Source organism: Chlorocebus sabaeus, chromosome 1 (assembly GCF_047675955.1).
Source record: "Chlorocebus sabaeus isolate Y175 chromosome 1, mChlSab1.0.hap1, whole genome shotgun sequence".
In the NCBI taxonomy this organism is placed as follows: Eukaryota; Metazoa; Chordata; class Mammalia; order Primates; family Cercopithecidae; genus Chlorocebus; species Chlorocebus sabaeus.
In genome coordinates, this window is record NC_132904.1 from 119,410,309 (window position 1) to 119,431,471 (window position 21,163).

Here is a 21,163-nt window from a genome sequence, read left to right on the forward strand (position 1 = left end):
AGCAAAACTCAGGCAAAGATGCCACCAGCCACAGAGATTTCTGGCTGGAAAAGTGACAATCTAAGGATCCTGTGACACCAGCACTTTGGGAGGCTGAGGCAGGCAGATCACTTGAGGCCAGGAGTTTGAGACCAGCCGGGCCAATGTGGTGAAACCCTGTCTACTAAAAATAGAAAAATTCACTGGATGTGGTTGCACATGCCTCTAATCCCAGCTACTTGGGAGGCTGAGGCACAAGAACTGCTTGATCTTGGGAGGCAGAGGTTGCAGTGAGCTGAGACTGCACCACTGAATTCTAGCCTGGGTGACAAAATAAGACTCTGTCTAAAAAAAAAAAAAAATATATATATATATATATATATATTTATGGCCAAGGGAATTTTAAACACAGAAATACCACATATATTTAAGTCATTCACCTCTACATGCCTGCAAAGTAGATGTCCCTTGAAGGCAGCGACCTGACCCAATGCCCTGCACATACAGGTGCTGCCACTGGGTGCTGTTAACAAACAGCCTATCTGGTGCTCGAAGCTGCTAAATTAATGATAGAGGAGACCAAGTCTGTCTTCTGTTCCTATCTCTCCTCTTCAGCATTTTCCTGCTTCTCTTTGGTTCCATTGTCTTCCCATCTCAATCCCCAAGTAGGCAGTTCCAGTGAAATTCCTACCTTCCTGTGAGTCCCTAAAGCTGTGCCCCTTGGGCAGCACCCACACCATATGTTTAACCCTTCCCTGCCTGCCCCATCACAGCCTGCACCATAATGTCCTATATCGTCATTGGAAAGGGTGGAGAGGGAACAGCTAGGCAAGGGTTATAGTAGGATAATAATTGGAAAGGAAGCCTATTTGCTAGCTTTCAGGAATGATGCCAGCAATTTTAAGGCAGTGTAAGAAGTTTCAGTCTGGTAGGAGGGAGAGGGAATTGTCTTGATTTGGAGAGATTTCTCCTCTCCCATCTTCTCCACTCTAAAACCACAAGTCAATCTAGAAAAGGTGGTGGTGTGTGGTTTGGTAAATAAGTTCAGCCTTTGACATGAAGATTGATCTGGTTTGACATTGATTGATTGATTTGACATGCAGATGACCTGAGATTGGTGCTCCCGCCAGTCTTAAAAACAAACGAACAAAAGCCCCTAAGCTTTGGACCTGACCTAGTAGTTTACCACATGTTTGATTCCAGGCCAGTTTCCTGTCTGTAAAATAAGGGAGATTGTAATGCTTCCCTTTCCTATTGCACAGAGATGTGACCATAAAGTAAGCCATTCTACATTCTATCTGTGTGCGCGTTGGGGAGGGAGTGGGGGAGGGATCATGTCTGTTTTGCTTCCTGTATTTCCATATTGTTTAGAAGATACTCATTAATATTTGGCTTAATGAACTGTCAGGTGGGATAACCCTTCCCTGTTCCTCCTTTTGGAGGGCAGATAGAACATGATGATTGGAGATGCATGAAATGTGACTAACGTCTCTGTGTAATCAGGACTTACAACACCCTGATTGCTCCTATCTGATTCTTTCTGAACAAAACAAAACAAAACAAAAGAAAAACTTGACTTAATGAATAAATGGTGGACTTGGGTCGACTCCCAAACCATTGGTGCCCAAGCTTTAGCGTGCATCAGGATCACTCGAGGCTCGTGTTCAGACTCGACTACCAGGACCCACCGAGAGAGTTTTTGGTTCAGTAAGCCTCGGGTGAGGCCCAAGAACCTGCATCTAACGACTTCCCCAGTGCTGTGGCGCCGCGGGCAGGGACGGAGGGGCCCAGGGGCAGGCGGCAGCAAGGGAAGAGGCCAGCAGGTGGCGCGGTCGCCGAACCCGGCCTCCCCCGGGCACCGAGGGAAGCGGGTCAGCGGCGGCCCCACCTGCACAAGCGGCCGCTCTCCCAGGCAGCAGGGGCGGCGGCGGCCTGGCTGGCTGCGCTGCAGAGCCTAGAGCAGGAGTGGCGTGGGAGGAATTCGGGGCTCTTTCGCCGCCTGTCTCCTTTTACTGCTGGTTGCCCTCAAGGGAGCCCTCTCTCCCTCCACACGCGTTTGGGTCTTACCAGCCATCCCAGCAAAGCGTGCCTTCCGTCCTCCGGAAAACAGTCTTTGAGCTTCCTTTTCAGTGAACCCCCTTTGGGGACTGAACCCTTGCGACTAAGAAAACCCCTCCTAAAGTTTAATGGAACGATCACATCACACGTGGTTGACGAAGCCCTTCCCTACTTGCTGCCGGGCGACAACGCGGGAAAAGCGCCTTACACAGCATAAGGGCTCCATCCACATTAAGGAAGTAGGCAGGAAAAAGTGTCAGTCGAATAGCCAGTGACAGTCCCATAGGGGAGAAAATGAATCTGGATTTAGCTGTCCAGTAGAACGCTGCTGTCTACACTGTCCAGCCCAGAGGTCACTAACCATAGGTGGCCACTGAGCACGTGAAATACGGCGAGGGTGATCAGATAATTGAATTTTAAATTGTATTTAATTTTCATTAAATTTAAAGTATTAGACCGCGCAGGTTTAGCAAAACGCCTTGCTGAATTGTGAAAAGACGTCCCTTAAGCTTTAGGGCATGGCTGGCAATGGGTAAGAGGTAGTTAAATCTCTGCCTAAAAAGGTATAGGAATTTTAGGGGGTGGGGCAATCTGCCTAGCTAGGAAAGGAAGAGAGGTTAGGGGGAAAGGGCCAGAGGCATTGGGAGGAGTTAGTGACTAAGCCAATGAGAAAGGAAGTCAGTAAAACCCCTCCGGTGGCAGAAATGGCTCAAGGGGAATTTAAAAACTGGAATGCGTACTATTCAGTCTGTCGTTTACTGAGCAGCAGAATGGTGTTACTTCTCTCTGTTGCCCGTCCCTTCAGAAATGTCTGCTTAACACAGAGCCTGGAGGTGGCAGCAATTAGCGAGTGAAGACATGACAAGATGTGGGGGTGTCGAGTGGGGGTGATTCGTTTAGGAAAGGTGAGAGCAAATTCAGGAGGGAGCAGGAGAGAGAAAGAATTCAGCACAAGCAGGATGTAGGGATTGAGAAACTGCAGTGATACTGTCAGGAGGACCTTTTCCGCTGCAGAGGAGATGGAGATTTTTGAACCACTTTTAATCAAATCTTGAAGGTGACAGCAACTCCAGTAAGAGGGAGGACTTGAACATGTAGGCCTTTGCTTCAAAGCATTTCTTCAGATTAATGCTTCCTGACTTAAATAACCTCACTCTTGAAGGGCCTCGCTTCTGACTGCAGGTGTGAGTGAGACAGGAGGCCAGGAGGGTTGAGCAGCGCTACAGCAGGCAGACAGGAAGCAGAGGCACCGGCGTCTCGCTAAATTTATAACGCATCACGTCATTTTTTCTGGACTTTTGTCTCTCTCTGTGGTGTCTAGCAATAATGAACCACTGTCCACCTGCTCCCAATTTCTGTAGTTGTGTGTATGTATGTGTGTGTATGACAGACAGAAGAGATGCAAAGCGAGGTGCAGCTTCAGTGCTGGGCATACTTCATGTGCTGAAACACAGCAACTCCTAGTCATTATCCCTGCTGCAATCTTAGAAAATAACTCCTGAGGGTGATAATGTGGCATCAACCTCCTCTTCCAAGTGATTCCATGACAAAACTCTCAGATGAGGCCCGGTCCACCACCCCTTCCCTGCCTGGAACCTAGAGGTAGATGAAACATCCCTTCTTAGTAGCTACCTGTGACTCATAGCCCCAAGAGCTGCCTCTCTGACCAGGAAGGCTTTGAATAGAGAACCGGGAAGGGAGAGATTGCAGGCTTTGCAAGAGAAGGGACTTGTGTTTTCCCTGGTCCCTCTGTTGTATCCAAGTAAAGCTAGTTCTCCGGCTACTGCACGTGATAATTTATTTGATCCTGTTTTTGCCCACAGGATTTCCCAGCCACTTCTTACTGTACCCTCTACCTTCTACTCTGTTCTGTAGTAACTCCTTAAAGAAATGTCACCTAGTGGAACCTCCTGATGTCACTCTTGTGAGCACCCTCATGTCCATCAGCATAGCTGCTCTGGGCAACTCCCAGTGGAGATGAAGCAAGTGGATAATCCCCAGTGGGGTTGGAGAATATCACATGTTTTTCCAAAAAGCTCCCATTAAAATAAATATATTACCTGGTGGGGAGAGGAGAATGGCAGCATTCAGCTGGCAGACTGGCAAAGAATATTCCATCAGATTAAATAGAAGTCACTGGTCTAGGAAGGGAAGCTTCAGAGAAGAGAGGTTTTTTTGTTTTGTTTTGTTTGAGATGAGTCTTACTCTGTCACCCAGGCTGGAGTGCATTGGCACCATCCCGGCTCACTGCAACCTCTGCCTCCCAGGTTCAAGCGATTGAAGAGAGTATTTTTTAATGAGGGCAAGATGAGGGATGGAGAAGAAGGATGGAGAGGGATGAGAGGGAAATGGAAAACTAAAGGGTGGCACTCTCTGAAAGGGGCTATGCAAGAAGAATTTTATTTTGCATGAGATAGGGAGGAGAATGAATCTTGAGATTTTTAAAGTGAGATTAACATGGATTCAAGTTGTGGCTCAGCCACCATCTGTGTGACTCCCTTGGGGGCCCATCTCAGGAGGTTTAGTTTCCTCATGGGTACAGGGGGTCATTAGGATCTCATGAGATTATGTGTGTAAAACTCACACCTTGGAAGGTACATGCATACCTCATGTTTGTTTAAGACTGGCCACCTTTCCTGCCACAGGAAGGAAAAACGACAGTCACAGCAAAGGCCAGGAGGACTTTTAGTGTGCATTTGTGTAGTTGTTATACCTCTCAGAGCAGTTTCCTATAGGTCATTATGATTGCCCAAGTTCTAACAACCTCGAGAGGTAGACAGTCTCCAGCAGTGCCCCTGCTTGCAGAGAGTGGCGTTAAGATCCCATTCAGCTTGGTGGTAAACTAGAGCAGAAATTTTGAGTCTTCTCAGGCCTGAATCTGGTCTGGTTCTCAAAGGCTTTTTGATAACCCATGCCCCACCTTTAACCCTGGCATGTTTTGTGCAGTTAATTAGTTGGGCAGAGCGTAATGTATGCACTTTTGAGAGACACTGATTGTGTGTGGTTAATTGGGAACTTGTCTGGGTGTGTGATGTCTGCCTGCCGTGGACTGTGAAAGGCAGAGTCTGCCGCCTTTGCAGGCAATAAGCAGTGGACACTGCTGTTTTCCTGCTGTGCCAAGCCAGCCAGAAGGAACTTTGCCAGGTTCTTAAGGGCTTCTGGGCCCAGCTTTGCTGATGAAGATACAGTAACCTGAAGTGCTTTGATGAGGCTATGTGCAGATTAATTCGGGTTCAAGACTATGTTGGCATGAACTGAACTTTGAGGGATGGGCACAAAAAAGAGTACCAGGTACTCGCAAGGCAGGGGCAAAAAAAGCAAAGGGTGTCCCAGTAAGGGAGCCACGTCATCACTGACTACCACTCTTTTAGTACAACGAACACACCATCGATGGAACAATTTCTATGTGTCAGGTACCGTGCTGGGTGTTTTTCTTACATGATCTCTTTGAATCATCACAGCAACCCTATAAGAAACCATTTATATCACTCCAAATTGCAGGAAACAAAAGCTCTCATAGCAAGGTTGAATAAGTCGTCTAAGATATATAATAGAAAGTACGGAGGCATCATTTGAATCTTAGGATTTCTTTCTTTCTTTTTTTTTTGGGACAGAATCTCACTCTGTCGCCCAGGCTGCAGTGCAGTGGCGTGATCTCCACTCATTGCAAGCTCCGCCTCCCGGGTTCACCCATTCTCCTGCCTCAGCCTCCCGTGTAGCTGGGACTACAGGCGCCCACCACCGCGACCGGTTAATTTTTGTATTTTTAGTAGAGACGGGGTTTCACCATGTTAGCCAGGATGGTCTCGATCTCCTGACCTCGTGATTCACCCGTCTTGGCCTCCCAAAGTGCTGGGATTACAGGCGTGAGCCAACGCGCCCGGCCTGAAAATCAGGATTTCTATCTTCAGATCATTTGCTTTTTATACCTGCACTGTATTGTCTGTCATCTAACTGATCTGACAAATGACCCAGATCACAATATGGATTGGCAAGAGGTGGGAATATCTTATGGCATGGATATTTTGTTGGACAGGGTTGGCCTGTCTCCACAAAAAGGGCCAGGTCAATTCTACTGCACCAAGACAGGATTGCAAGGGCTGGGGTCACACTGTGTCCTCCTTTCTAAATTCCTCTAACCAATTGAACACACAGGAAAAATTCACAAGATCCCCAGTGGGGTTCAAGAGTATCACATGTTTTCCCAGAAAGCTCCCATTAGAATAATTACATTATCTGGGTAGGGAGATGAGAATGGTAGCATTCAGCTGGCAGACTGGCAAGGAATATTCCACCAGATTAAGTAGAAGTCACTGGTCTAGGAAGGGAAGCTTCAAGAAAGAGAGCATCTTGTTTTTATTTATTTATTTATTTTTGAGACGGAGTCTTACTCTGTCACCCAGGCTGGAGTGCACTGGCACGATCCCAGCTCACTGCAACCTCCGCCTCCCAGATTCAAGCGATTGAAGAGAGTATTTTTTGATGAGGGGTGGTGGAGAAGGATGGAAAGCGATGAGAGGGAAATGGAAAACTAAAGGTGGCACTTGTTGAAAGGGGGCTATGCTAGATTACTTTGTCCAGGTTCCTCAGAGGAGTGGGCTGAGCACTGGGAGGGGGTCCTGGTAAGGAAGGAAGTTGCACCCAGGATCATATTACTATGAGTTACCGGTTACTGAGCACTTACCATGAACCAGGCATTTTGCTAAGTGCTGTCTATGTCTCACATAATCCTCATCATAACATCATGAAGTGGGACCAGTTATACCCATTTATCTATGCAAAAACTGAGACTTAGTTTGAATAACCTGCTTGGAGTCTGATGGGAAAGGCTACAGCTGCAATTCAAACCCAAGTCAATTTAAAGCTAAGCCAAGCCTCTCAACCTGGATGCTCTGCTACCACCATTCTAGGCAACCAATAAACGTGCTGGATTGATTTGGAGATTAATTATCACCACCACCACCCTTTCCCTAATAATGTGAGTGGCCTTGTGAATGTGTGGGCTCCCAATCACCAGAACGGCTCACTTAGAGCCTGTCTGAGAGATCACACCCTGCGGGAGGCCGGACACAACCGTCTCTGCAGCCCCACCCGATCTATCAGATCTTTTGATTCAGTCAACTTTCAGGGTAAACAGGGTCATTTCAGACCATCTGGAGAAGCATATTGGCAATTCTCAGAAAATCTTCGGTAGCTGTCTGAACTCTAAGAAGCACTTCTTAAGCCAGCCTCTAAGCTGTCCCTACCATCTTACGGCCTTTTACTCTGAGATCCTTTTACTCTGAGATCAAGTCGAAAGGAGCTGGGAGCCAGGCTGATGCATTCTCCCCCAGGCCTCCCCTTCGCCATTCACTTCTGAGCACTCTTTGCTCACCGTTCAGTAAAGAAGTGTCTCTCTTCCTAGTTGACTTTGCCTCAGCTCAATCTTTCCCTCAATATTAAACTGAAAACATGGAAATTCAATCAAAGTGAAGGCTTCCTTTACCCCAGCAGGTCCTGCAAGCATTTAATAAGTTGCGTGGAGATGTAAAAATAGATCATGAAGCAGTTGATAAGAATAACATTTCTTGCCAAGAGAGCCCTTATGCAGGAGGACTAGCAAAAAAAAAAAAAAAAAAAAAGAAAGAAAGAAAGAGAGAGAGAAGCTCAGGAGCATTGACAGTACATGAAATAAGATTTGCTTTTGGAGAAAAGAGAACAGAGAAGTGTTGAGATGGGAACATGCTGGATACCAGCAGAAGAAACAGTGAGTTCTGAAAGTGGGGAGGGGGATTGCAGGGGTAGAAGTAGCAACAGAGTTCCATCAGGCGAGGGGATGAATGCCAGTAATCCCAGCACTTTGGGAGGCTGAGGGGAGGATCCCTGGAGTCCAGGGGTTTGAGACTGGCCTGAGCAACATGCAAGACCCAGTCTCTACTACAAAAAATTTTAAAATCAGCTGGAATCACTCCCTGACTTCCCAGCTCCTTGGGAGGCTGAGGTAGGAGAATCTCCTGAAGCCCGGGAACTCACTGCGGTGAGCTATGATCAGGACGCTTCACTCCAGCCTGTGTGAGAGAGTGAGACCCTGTCTCCAAACAAACAAACAAACAAACAAACAAACTCTGTCCCATGGCAGCCTTGGAAATAATCACAGTGCATAGAAAAATCAATGGGCAAGCTTTCACTGAGCACTGGGACACAATGGCAATGTGAAACCAAAAGACCAGGTCCCTTTGCAAGGAGAGTGCAGAGTACTGGGGAGATAAAAATAGCACACTTGAAACAATTAGAGAGCAATTAATGCCAAACTGTCTGGTTCTGACTCAAGTACAACAGGACTCCAGAGAGTGGAGGAAGCCTGGGGAGCTGGGATAGTCAGCCAGGCAGGGGTAGGGAAAACTCCCAGGGACCCCAAGGTCTTGGGCATCACATGCTTTGAGGAAAAGAGTCTACTCCTATGGAATGCTCTGCTTGCACAATACACACAACTCAAACTAACCACAATCTTGCCCTTCCAGAGGTTTTCAATTAACAAGCAGAACATAGTGCTTGATCTATGACAACTTTGCTAGATAAACGGATGAAAGAACAAGTGATTGGAGTCCTAGCACTTCTTAGGGATCACTGAGAAAGCAAGGGAGTGGAAATGGCATGGTTGCAGAAATATTCCGTGGTCTACTGGATTCTTTCTGAGGGCAGGGACTTTGTCTTTCTTCCATATTTATTAAGCCTCCACCATACAAAAAAATACTGTGCTGGCCCTGAAAATGAAAGGTCTGGAGATGGAACAGATGTAGTCTATGAGCTTCCAAACGGCTCATAGAAGAGCTTCCTTTGAAACCTGGAGCTTAATTCTTTACATCATGCCTTAGAGGACTGGATATCCTTTCCCTAAACACACATCTACTAAGTCAATCATAAATTCTGTAAGTACTTTGCACCTACTATGTGCTAGATAATGTGATATGTAGTCAAGATAAGCATTGAAAAAACAGTGTTTTCTTCTAAAAAGAGCTTATTGTTGGCCGGGTGCAGTGGCTCACGTCTGTAATCCCAGCACTTTGGGAGGCCGAGGCAGGAGGACCACCTAAGGTCAGGAGTTCAAGACCAGCCTGGCCAACACGGTGAAAACCTGTCTCTGCTAAAAATACAAAAATTAGCTGGGTATGGTGGCTGGTGCCTATAATCCCAGCTACTAGGGAGGCTGAGGCAGGTTCAAGAATCTCTTGAACCCAGGAGGCGGAGGTTGCAGTGAGCCGAGATCCCGCCATTGCCCTCCAGCCAGGTCGACAAGAGCAAAACTCCCTCTCAAAAATAAATAAATAAAATCGAAAGAGCTTATTGTCAAGTGGTAGAGAAATAGTCACATTTTTAGTGCAGTACATAATTGCTCTCATGGCATGTCGCACAAAGTGTGGGGAGAGCTCAAGAAAAAGGTCACCTAAGCTGTCCAGAGGAGTAAAGGCCTAGCCCACAGAGGAAGAAGCATTTGAGTGGATTCTGGAGGGAGGTCTGTCAGGGGCAAGGTGGGGTAAGTGGGAATAACATGTAGGCAGGTGGACTGGAATGTGCAAAATCTGGATGCATGAGAGGACTTAATAACATGTTCTGCGAGCTGGGAATAACCGAGTACTACTAGGGCATAACATTCTGAAGGGGGAGTAGTAGAAGATGACAGAGCAGCTGTTATCTAACATCAGATTATCTTTCCCCAACTATCTGCCCCCAGTTTTGACGGACTGTGGATGCCATGCCAATAGAACAGATTGCGTCATGTTGAAGACTGAGGGGCCATCGAGGAATGTTGAGTGGTGGAATGATGGGATCAGATTTGTGGGTAAAAAAGAACCTTCTATCAGCTGCATGGAGGAAGGTGGGAGTAGGGTGGAGGTAGCCTGGGGAAGGATAACTGAGGCAGGAGACAGAGAGGCCAAACAGGATGCCTTTGCAGCGCTTCACACAAGAGACCATGAGAGCTTTCAGGCAAGGGCAGTGGAGAAAGGACAGGGAGAGCCTAGAAAGCTACTTACTTTGATTTCAAAGTCAACAGGGTTTGGTTACCAATCGGATATGGAGCGAGGGAGAGGAGATGAGGAGGACTGTGAAGGTGGCAGTGGCGAGGGTCTCAAGCACCACCAAGCAGTCCTGTTGTCTTCATTCCCCCTGGGTTGCCTCTTCCCTAACTCATTATCTTTCTCCTGCAGGACCTCTGGAACACTACACCAGAGTAAATAAACTCCCCTGCTTCCTCCAGTTCTTCCTGGAATCCCGCACCCTGATTGGAATGGAAACTCACTCTTACACAGGGGCACTGCTTCTCCTGCTTTGGCTCCTCTGAGGGATGCTCATTCTCCCATCCCCAGTGCCAGCCAGACAAGTAGCCCTGACAAACGACTTTAAAGTTTCCCAGTTCTGCTTCCAAGTCATACACTGCTGCAGTCCTAATGTAAACATCGCTCCTTTGAAACCCACACCCTCCTGCCATATTCTTTCTTATAAGTGTCATTTTCCTGGCTCGTGGAAGACTTTAGGGCCTGGCTCTAGGTCCTCCCTTTCACCCCCAGGCCTGCCGTCATCCTGACTTCTGTGTCTATGAGGATGACATATCCAACAGTCAAGCTTCAGAGTGACACTCACAGCCATTCTACTTCACCCACTCACACCTATGGCCACACCCTGATTTTGTCCTCATCTGAAATGGTTTCATCTCCACAACCTTTAACTCAATGGGCACGCTCTGACCATGGTGTCTTATCCTTCCATGTCTCCAACCTGTTTGCTTTTACTGTGCCTATTCCCTAATTTTAATAAGATCTCTGGCCATGTTGCCTCTCCATTTGTAGTCATCTCTCAATCTACTTCTTCCTCAATTTCCTTCTCCAGTCTAGAAAACAAAATATATTACTTCATCATTATATTAAAATTAAAAAAAAAATTATTTGCAGAGATGAGGTCTCACTATGTTGCCCAGGCTGGTCTCAAACTCCTGGGCTCAAGTGATCCTGCGACCTCAGCCTCTCAAAGTGCTGAGATTATAGGCGTGAGCCACCATGCTGGCCATTATAGTTGTTTGATTATCCTTGTTTCTCATTCACCCTCATCTTTTGCTTTTCTTCAACAAAACCCCAATCCCTAGACCAATCCAGCCATCTCCTGCCTTCCTTTATACCTGGCTCAGGCCCAAATCCTGATGTTCCCTCTTGACTCTTGACGTTCCCTCTTGACCCCAAACAGTCACCATGCCCTACCAATTCATTCTCCTTCCCAAATACCTCTCCAGCAGTTTCCCTCCTCTCTATTCCCACTGCCCTTCTCTTAGTTCAGGGTCTCAGTAGTTTTCATCTATATTAATTCCACTCAGTTGCTCTAACTGACTACAGTTTTGGAACTGAAATTCAAGATAGTTTTCTGAACTATACTCTCATCATATCGCGATATCATGTCATGTGATCTTCTGATTATATCACTGTAGCCGGAGTGCTCTTAACAATACTAATGTCAGGCTGGGTGCGGTGGCTCATGCCTGTTATCCCAGCACTTTGGGAGGCTGAGGCGGGCGGATCACTTGAGGTCAGGAGTTCGAGACCAACCTGGCCAACATGGTGAAATCTGTCACTACTGAAAATATAAAAGTTAGCTGGCTGTGGTGACGCATGCCTGTAATCTCAGCTACTTGGGAGGCTGAGGCAGGAGAACTGCTTGAATCTGGGAGGTGGAGGTTGCAGTGAGCTGAGATGGCACCACTGCACTCCAGCCTGGGCAACAGAGCAAGACCCTGTTTAAAAAAATAATAATAATACAAATGTTATCATGTCACTCTCTTCTTAAAATCTTTTAATGACTCTCCAGGCTCTTCAGCATGACATATAAGACCCATTGTGATTAGACTCCTGTCCACATCTGCAGCCCCCACACTCCCCATTGTATTCTAAACTTTACCTCCATTTCTCCTTCATTCTATTCTAAGCCTTATTAAACTTGACTGGGCACAGTGGCTCACACCTGTAATCCCAACACTTTGGGAGGCTGAGGCAGGATGATCACTTGATCCCAGGAGTTTGAGACTAACCTGAACAACATAGAGAGACCTCTGTCTCCACAAAAAATTTAAAAATTAGCCAAGCATGGTGGCATGCATCTGTGGTCCCAGCTACTCAGGAAGCTGAGGTGGCAGGATTGCTTGAGCCCAGCAGTCCAAGGCTGCAGTGAGCAGTAAACATGCCACTGCACTCCAGCCTGGGTGACAAAGCAAGATCCTTATACATATATACACACACACACACACACACACACACACACACATATATATGTATAAGCCACTTATGGATTCCACAGGGTGTCATGTTCTTTTCTTTTGCTGTAGATAATATTTTCTCTGCCTGAAACATTTACCTCTTCGTTATCTAGCTACTCCTTTTTCAAAACACAGCTGACGTCCAGCCCAGAACATGGCACCTTAATATATGCTCAGTGCACAGGATCTTTACAAAAAGGTCCCTGATATTTCTTCTATCTCCTGAGTGTTGTGGCTCTTATGTGATCCTTGAGAATCTCTATTGTTATACTTTGCCATCTTCTACACTAGGCTGTGACCTTGAGAGTAGCAACGTTACCTCCTTCACCTTGGCATGCCCGGCACCCAGCATAAGGCATGGTACACAGCAGCGCTCAATGTGCACTTGCAAATGAATGAATGAAGAAATGGGCAGAGATCTGAGCCTCCTCTCCTGCGCCAGACCATCTTGTTCTCCCAGCCTATCCTGAGGGAGGTCCTGGACTGTTGCTCTCTTTTGAGGCCTTCTCAAGTATTAGATACAACCACTTCTGTATGTCCTGGAAATGCTGGTGTCTCAGTCCACAAGTCTGTTTCTAAAGCACTTGTACTAACAAAGCCATCCTCACCTTTCAGTGCAGTAGGAATGAAGGTTGATGGGTCCTGCTGTTCCCCCGGCAGGTTTCCTCATCAGGGACCTGGGAGGAAGGTCAGGAAAGATGGGCATGTACTGTGAGCTCTTTGAAGGACCAGACCTAGTGGCTTCCTTGAAATGCCCCCTTTACTGCCTGCTAAAAGGGCCCTGCAGATTCCAAAGGCAGGCTTACCGCAACATGAGTTGGAAGAACCTCACTTTTATGCCTTCATTCTCTCCCTGCTGCATCCTCTACACAGTCGTCAGATGTAATACCCTGAAATATTGATGTGATCAGGCTGTTCGCTTACTGGGAAGCCTTCAGTGGCTCCCCACTGCCTGCAAAACAGAGTCTAAAACCCATCGCCTATCATGCAAGGCATCTTGCCTTTAGGTGGCATCCTACTTTTCCAGCTCCTCTGCACTTTGTACACTGGCCCATGTCTGCCTGGCTGGTCTAAGTGTTTTCCCGAACAAGTTAATTGCCTCCTTACCTCCATACCTTGGCTTCCTTTGCCCCAGCCAACATCCAACATGAATGCCCTTCCTAGACCTTTCCCCAGCTAACCCTAGAGAGCTGCACCTGGCTCTCCTTTTCTGTAAAAGGCCCCAGGCTTTCTTTACTCCTTCCCTGATTCCAGCAGAAAGAATCTCTCTCTTCCTCAGTGCTCTGCCAGAGTTTTGTTCTTGCTACACAAAGAGCCTTTATCATTCAAACATTATACTTAGCCGCTCACATGTCTGCCTCCCTGGGCTGGATTCATTCCTCGGTGAGGACTGCCCTTGTGCAGCTGTGATATTAGCGGTTGTGGTGGGGGGATATATTGAACCTTATGATTTCTGTAATAATGAGATAGATGTTGCAGGGTTTTCATTGCTTTAGGTTATAGAGGAAAGACCACTGGTATTGGAGTCAGACAGACACCAGCCCATCCTTGGCTGTTTGACTTGCGTCTCTCAGCCTGTTTCCTTGTCTGTGAAGTGGGAATGATAATAACAGCCTCAGAGGGATTAAACGCAGTAACAAATGTAAACTCTCCAGTCTGGTATTTGGCATGTGGTAAGGTATGCCAAAAAAACGAGTTAGTGTTGGTCCCCTTTCCAGCTTGTAGCTCTTCAGTGTTTATACTTGAAAAGCTATTTAATAATATTATTTCATCCAGGATCTACCCTCACCCAACCTTTTCTTCTGGTTTTCAAATGCTTAGTATGGTTTTGATCACTGCCCTCCCTGAGACAGCCTTCAACCTCTGCACTTCCTTTTCAAAGCACTGGGATCCTTTATAGGTAGAGGCTTTTAAAATAGTAGTAGTAGGTTGGGCACGGTGGTTCACGCCTGTGATCCCAGCGCTTTGGGAGGCCAAGGTTGGTGGATCATTTGATGTTAGGAGTTCAAGACCAGCCCGGCCAGCACGGTGAAATCCGGCTTCTACTAAAAATACAAAAATATGCTGGGCGTGGTGGCTTATGCCTATAACCCCAGCTACTTGGGAGGCTGAGGCAGGAGAATCACTTGAACGCAGGAGGCAGAGGTTGCAGTGAGCAGAGATCATGCCACTGCACTCCAGCCTGGGTAACAGAGCAATACTTCATCTCAAAAATAAAATAAAATAAAATAAAAGTAGTAGTAGTAACAATAATAATAATACATTATAATGAATAACACTTACTGAAGACTTACGAAGAGCCAGGCTCAGTGCTATGCTGATAATGCAGCAGTAGACTTGCTACCCTTATGACTAAGACATTATCTCCATTTCATGGATGGGGAAGTTGAAACTAAGCCTGTTAAAGTAACTTGCTAATAGCCAGATAGCTAGAAAGTGGTAGAGCCCAGTGCACAGGCAGAATCCATGACTGGTCTAAAATCCTTGCCCTCAATGGCATCATTCTGACACTCATGGGGGTCTTCCCATGGCCGTTTGGCTTGCCATAGAGAGGTCAGAGGCAGTACTCAGGGTCCCTCATGGGCTGTGAGTTGGGCTGTCTTTGATGACTTCTTGGTGCGTGTGTTTGTGCTTTGTGACATCGCAGAACAAGGGGCAACCCTACTGGCCCCAGACACAATGCACTCCGAGAGGCAGGGAGAGTTCAGGCCTCCTTCTCCCTCCTTTTTGAAACACAATCACCTATATTCATGCACACTCTTGTGTTAGGGCTCAAATGCTAGCAGCAGATGTGTGATCAGGTGATTGGTCTCAGAAATAAAGCAATCTGAATGAGGACAGGACTTCCCAAGAGCGAGTGACGGTGTCGTTCAGGGACGAGCTGTGCCATGCTGTAGCTTTCCGGTGAGGCTTCCTTTGACTCTGGCCAACGATGGAGCACATTCAGTACCCAGAACCTCTGCCAAATTTCACACTTGGGGTTTGGCCCAGTTTCACTGACGTCCTTCTCCAGGGGCCCCACGGACAGTCTGGTTTCTTGCTGCTGTCCCCAGCACAGTGCTGCAGCAGCCCCTTTGGCTTCTGCTGCTTTTTCTCCATGATCCCTGGCTTGCTCGGAGTTCCTGCCCTTCCCCTCCCTCCTCACCTCCCTCCTTTCAGCCCCTCAGCCCCTCCAAGCCTTTCCTGTCCCAGGAATTCTGTGTCAGGGGTTTGTTCTGTGTGGAGTTTTCTTCTCCAGACCTTGTGTGGGTGCCTCCAGGTCTTCACTCAGATGTTCCTCCTCCAAGGGGCTTCTCCTGGCCACACCATCTGGGCAGTCCTTCACCCTATGCACAACTACATTACCCTGTGTTATTTTCTCAGGTACTTCCAGTTTCTAAAATTATCTTCATTTCTTCACTTAGATGTTCATTGTGCCTCTTGCCCCAGTAGAACGTTAGATCCTAAGAGTATGGCTCTTTCTTGTCTGGTGCTGTACTACTAGTTCCTAGAACAGTGACAGGCATGCGGCGGGGACTATCTGTCCATACTTGCTAACTAACCAAATGGCTGATGGAATGACTGACAGGTCAGAGGTCCAGACGTGTGGACAAAGAAAGAGAGTGATAATGAGAGCTAGCGTTTTTTGAGGTAAAGCTTTATAAGCATCATGCTGAGGGTTTTACATGCACTATCTCATTTACTCAGCCCCCAGACCTTATTATTATTATTCCCATTTAGCAAAAGAGAAAACTGAGGATTATAATTTTTTTTTTTTTTTTTTTTTTTTTTGCCCCTAAAATGTACCTGCCTTAATATCCTGCATGGCGAAGCCGACCGAATCTCAGGACTCTGCCATCAAAATGAAATGTGTTTCACTACTTCGTTTAAAGAATCAGAAAGTGCATGAAAATACCTAGTGGCAGGAGAAGGAAGAAATACCGGAGTAGGACCATAAGGACTGTTGGGGTAAATGTGAAGAAACTGAAACTTCTATGCACAGCTGGGAAATGTAAAATGACTCAGATTCCTTCATCAGCAGTTTGGCAATTCCCCAAAAAGTTAAACACACCATATGACCAGCAATTCCACTCCTAGTTATAATAGCCAAGACAACTGAAATACTTGTACACAAATGTGCATGGCAACATTGCTCATAACAGCCCCAAACTAGAAACAACCCAGATGTCCATCAAGTGATGAATGGATAAACAAAGTGTGGTCTATCCACACAATGGAATATTATCCAGCGATAAAAAGAAACAAAGTACTGATTCAAGCTACAATAGGCACAACCCTTAAAAACATTATACTCAGTGAAAGGAAGCCAGAAAACCGGGACAAATATTGTATGATTCCATTTGTATGAAATGTCTAGGGTAGGCACAAATCTATAGTGACAGAAAACAGACTGATGATTGTCAGGGGCTGAAGGAGGAGAAATGGGGAGTGACTACTCCTGAATATGGGGTTTCTTTTTGGGGTGGTGGAAAGGTTCTGGAATTAGATAATGGTATTGGTTGCACAGCCTCAAAAATACGCTAAAAGTCACTGAACTATACACTTTACAATGGCTAAAGTGATGAATTTTTTTTATGTGAGTCATAGCTGAAAGAAAGAAAAAAGGAAGGAAAAAAGAAAGGAAGGAAGGAAAGGAGGAAGGGGGGAAGGAGGAAGGGAGGGAAGGAGGAAGCAGGGAGAAAGAGGGGAGGAGGGGAGGGAGGGAGGGAGGGGGAGTCAGATCGTCCGCTTGTTGATAGAGCGCTCTGGGGAGCACAGGTGTTGCAAGTGGTCAGGTAAGTAGTGAACTGAGAGGCTGTGGGTGCAGAGGCCCAGCTCTGAGGGAGAGCTGTCCTGAGGGGCAAGGCTTGTTTGAAATGGGGAAAGAAACTGGAAAGTGCAAGGCAGGACTGGGTGTTAGATAGGCTTCCTAAACTAGAGCTAGGAAGAGGTGTCAAAGCAGAAGCTTAGTCATATCAATAGAGTGAATTGGGGGGGATCTGGGTAAGGAAGGCAAGGCTTGGAGTTGCATTCAGAGCACAGAGGAGCCACACCAGGGAAAAGTGGGTGCAGGCACAGGCAAGCTCAGGGCCCACAGGGGCTCACCGAGGCCAGTATTACACTAAGGCTGAGCAGTGTAGGACTTGGCCTCCATGGGTTGGTATAGCTGAGCTTGCTCCAGCATATTCTTACTCAGAGTTGGTCAAGCTTTTTGGAGCTGAGTATATAGGAAATGAAACCAATGCCTCAGCTGGGGCTAGGGATTGAGGATATGGGGAGGGCAGCAGGCTGAGACCCCCAATTTTTCCCGCTGTAAAGCTTTGTGATCTATTACAATGAAAATGCAACTGAAAAGTTAAATAATAGGCCACAAATCACACAGCTAGAGAGGGAAACAGAAGCCGGACACGATGGACTATGCTTGTAATCCCAGTGCTTTGGAGGCTGAGCTGGGCGAATCACTTGAGCCCAGGAGTTCAAGACCATCCTGTGTAACATGATGAAACCCTATCTCCAGACAAAAAACAAAACATTAGCTAGACATGGTGGTGCACATCTGTAGTTTCAGCTACTCGGGAGATGGGAGGATCACTTGAGCCTGGGAGGTGGGGGTTGCCATGAGTTGAGATTGTGCCACTGCACTCCAGCCTGGGTGACACAGCGAGACCTTGTCTCAAAAAAAAAAAAAAAAAAGAAGAAGAAGGACCAGCCTGACCAATATGGCGAAACCCCTTCTCTACTAAAAATACAAAAATTAGCCAGGCGTGGTGGCCGGCTCCTGTAGTCCCAGCTATTCGGGAGGCTGAGGCAGGAGAGTTGCAGTGAGTTGAGATTGTGCCACTGCACTCCAGCCTGGGCATCAGAGCGAGACTCCATCTCAAAAAAAGAAGAAGGTGGAGGAGGAGGAGGAGGGGGTGGCAGCAGAGGAGGAAGAGGAGGGAGGAGGAGGAGGAGGAGAAGAAGAAGGAGGAGAAAATGGAAAAGCCTTTTTCAATTCTATGGATAACAGACAGTCTAATATGATGCGTAAGAGCACAGACTGTGAAATAAGACCAGCTGAGTTCAAATCCTACCTCTGTGTTACCCTGAACAAGTTACTTAGCTCCTCTGTGCCCCAGTTCTCTACTCTAAAATGTCAATGGCATTGACTTCGCCTATCTCATAGGTGGTGGTGAGGATTAAATGATGCTATATATCTGAAGCCTTTAGAATAATGCTCAGAACCCTGTAAGAGCTAACCATTACTAGTAGTAGGGTCTACCACAGTCAGAGAGACCAAGCATTCCCACACAAGTGCAGCCAGTATCACAGTTTTGTGTAGTACCATCTCTGCTTTCTGTTTTCCCACATCATATCCTGGAAAGACTTGCCCTTGTTCATGTGTCTCTCCAGGGGTCAAATTAAATCAATGAAGTCTCAGAGAGTGCCAGACATCTGGCTGCTCAGTGAGAACAGAAATAATCATCAGTGAGTCCTAAATATGAACCAGCCGTTCCCTAGCTAATCCCCCTCTGTTGATGGCTGGAATAATTTCTCCCATAAACTGATTATGCTGGCAAATCAAGACCTTCTTGGGCAGTGAGGAGAAAGCCTTAGACATATTCAGTTCTCAGGACTAATATCATTGGTCAGCCAAGCACAACTGCTGTGTAGTTGAATGTACTGGAATTATCTTCTGTCCAGAGACAGTACTTGATATTCACAGAGCCTCTCATAAAAGGCTTCAGAGGACTTTCTGCCCATTAACTAGTTAGCCTTCACCATGTTTCTTGGAAAAAGGTCCTCGTGACTGTCCTTCTTGGCCGCCCATAAAGTCTTCTTACCTATCCTTTAGAATCCATCTCAAGTTACCAACAAGCCTCTTCCCTCCTTTCCAAATTGAAACTAACTACTTCTTCTCTATACTCTGTACTCTGCATCACACTTTTTTCTCTATTCCAGCAAATTGCCTTGTGTAGTTGTAGCTCCATGTCTTTCTGACATCACAGAGACAATTCTTTGATGTCACGAAGTGTCTTATTCATCTCTGCATCATTTTCTGCCTGCCACTCACACACACCCAACGTGTGCTCATCATGCTGGCTGTGGGTTTATTCGTATTCTGAATAAGATCCCCCTTGAATTTTTGATACATCCCTCTATAGTAGGCATCTCTTTCAGTTGAGAAGCATTCTTCTTCTTCTTCTTCTTCTTTTTTTTTTTTTTTGAGACGGAGTCTTGCTCTTTTGCCCAGGCTGGAGTACAGAGGCGGGATCTTGGCTCACTGCAACCTCTGCCTTCCGAATTCAGGTGATTCTCATGCCTCAGCCTCCCGAGTAGCTGGGTGTGCAGCACCATACCCAGCTCATTTTTGTATTTTTAGTAGAGACAAGGTTTCACCATGTTGGCCAGGATGGTCTCAATCTCCTGACCTCATGATCCGCCCACCTCGGCCTCCCAAAGTGCTGGGATTACATGCGTGAGCCACCACACGTGGCCAGTTGAGAAGCATTCTTCTAATACATACCTTGCATTTGGTAGGCATTCTACAACTGTATGCGAAAATAAATAAAAGAAACCCCACATTAGAGAACTTTGGCGATTTAACCAAGTCCGTAAAACCAAGATAAAACTTGGAAACCTGTCTGCTGAATTTCAGTTATTATGTAAAAAGAATACTGGTGTTGTGTGACTATGTTGCTATGTGGTTTTCTAAAATGTGAGGCTGGGGCCTTATCGTTTTCCTTCTTTCTTTTCCTTTGTTTTTTTTCCCTTCCTTCTTTCCACACATGCTTACTGAGCAACTATTATGTGCCAGGCATCTTGCTAGGCATTAGTGATTCAATGACGGGCAAAAGCAAACAAAGCATCTTATGGAGCTTACAGTCTGTCCAGCGCAGGGGATTGTGATGAATCCAATAGTCAGTCCACATGTAATGAATGTGTGCTGGCCAGCTGAGGGCAGGGTTCTAAAGGAAAGGAACACTGATCCATGAGCGCTTATTGCAGAGAGGACTGACCTAGCCTAGGAAGGGTGTGAGGAGAGGTCAAGAAGGATTTTACTGAAGAAATGACAGTTGTTGTTAAAATAAAAACTTTGGACAAATTAAATTTAACAGGGTTTAATTGAGCAAAGGACAAATCGTGAATCGGGCAGGTCTCAGAACCAGAAGAGGTTTAGAGAGCTCTCCACTCTGCAGCAAGGGCAGGTAGCCTCTATGGACAGGATAGCTCCATTGGTTACACCTTGGCGTTTGCCTCTTTTGAATGTGTTGAGATCAGTTGACCACCTGTGATTGACTGAAGCTCATTTGCTATGATTGGCTGAAACTCAATTATTTGTTAGAAAATTATACTCCTAATTTAAGGGCGGATGCGGTGGCTCACGCTTATAATCCCAGCACTTTGGGAGGCCGAGGTGGGCGGATCACGAGGTCAGGAGATCGAGACCATCCTGGCTAACACGGTGAAACCCCGTTTCTACCAAAAATACAAAAAATTAGCTGGGCGTAGTGGCGGGCGCCTGTAGTCCCAGCTACTCTGGAGGCTGAGGCAGGAGAATGGCGGGAATCCGGGAGGCGGAGCTTGCAGTGAGCCGAGATTGTGCCACTGCACTCCAGCTTGGGCGACAGAGTCTCAAAAAAAAAAAAAGAAAAAAAGAAAAAGAAAACTATACTCCTAATTTAGGATTTTAGTTAGTGTATATACTAAGTTAGGTTGCAATTGATGATGTATGGCGGCAACCTTGGGCCAAATTTAGTTTAATTTAACAGTATTAGCCAGGTGTGGTGGCTCACGCCTGTATTCTCAGCGCTTTGGGAGGCCGAGGCAGGTGGATCATCTCAAGTCAGGAGTTCGAGACCAGCCTGGCCTACATGGTGAAACCCCGTC

General features: G+C 46.5%; 1 non-coding gene across 1 annotated transcript; it reads left to right on the plus strand.

The window, feature by feature from the left end:
• Positions 1-1,380: 1,380 nt before the first annotated feature.
• Positions 1,381-1,514, plus strand: LOC119626632 (U8 small nucleolar RNA). The gene has a single exon (XR_005242792.1). It is a non-coding gene; the product is annotated as a U8 small nucleolar RNA (small nucleolar RNA).
• Positions 1,515-21,163: the final 19,649 nt, after the last annotated feature.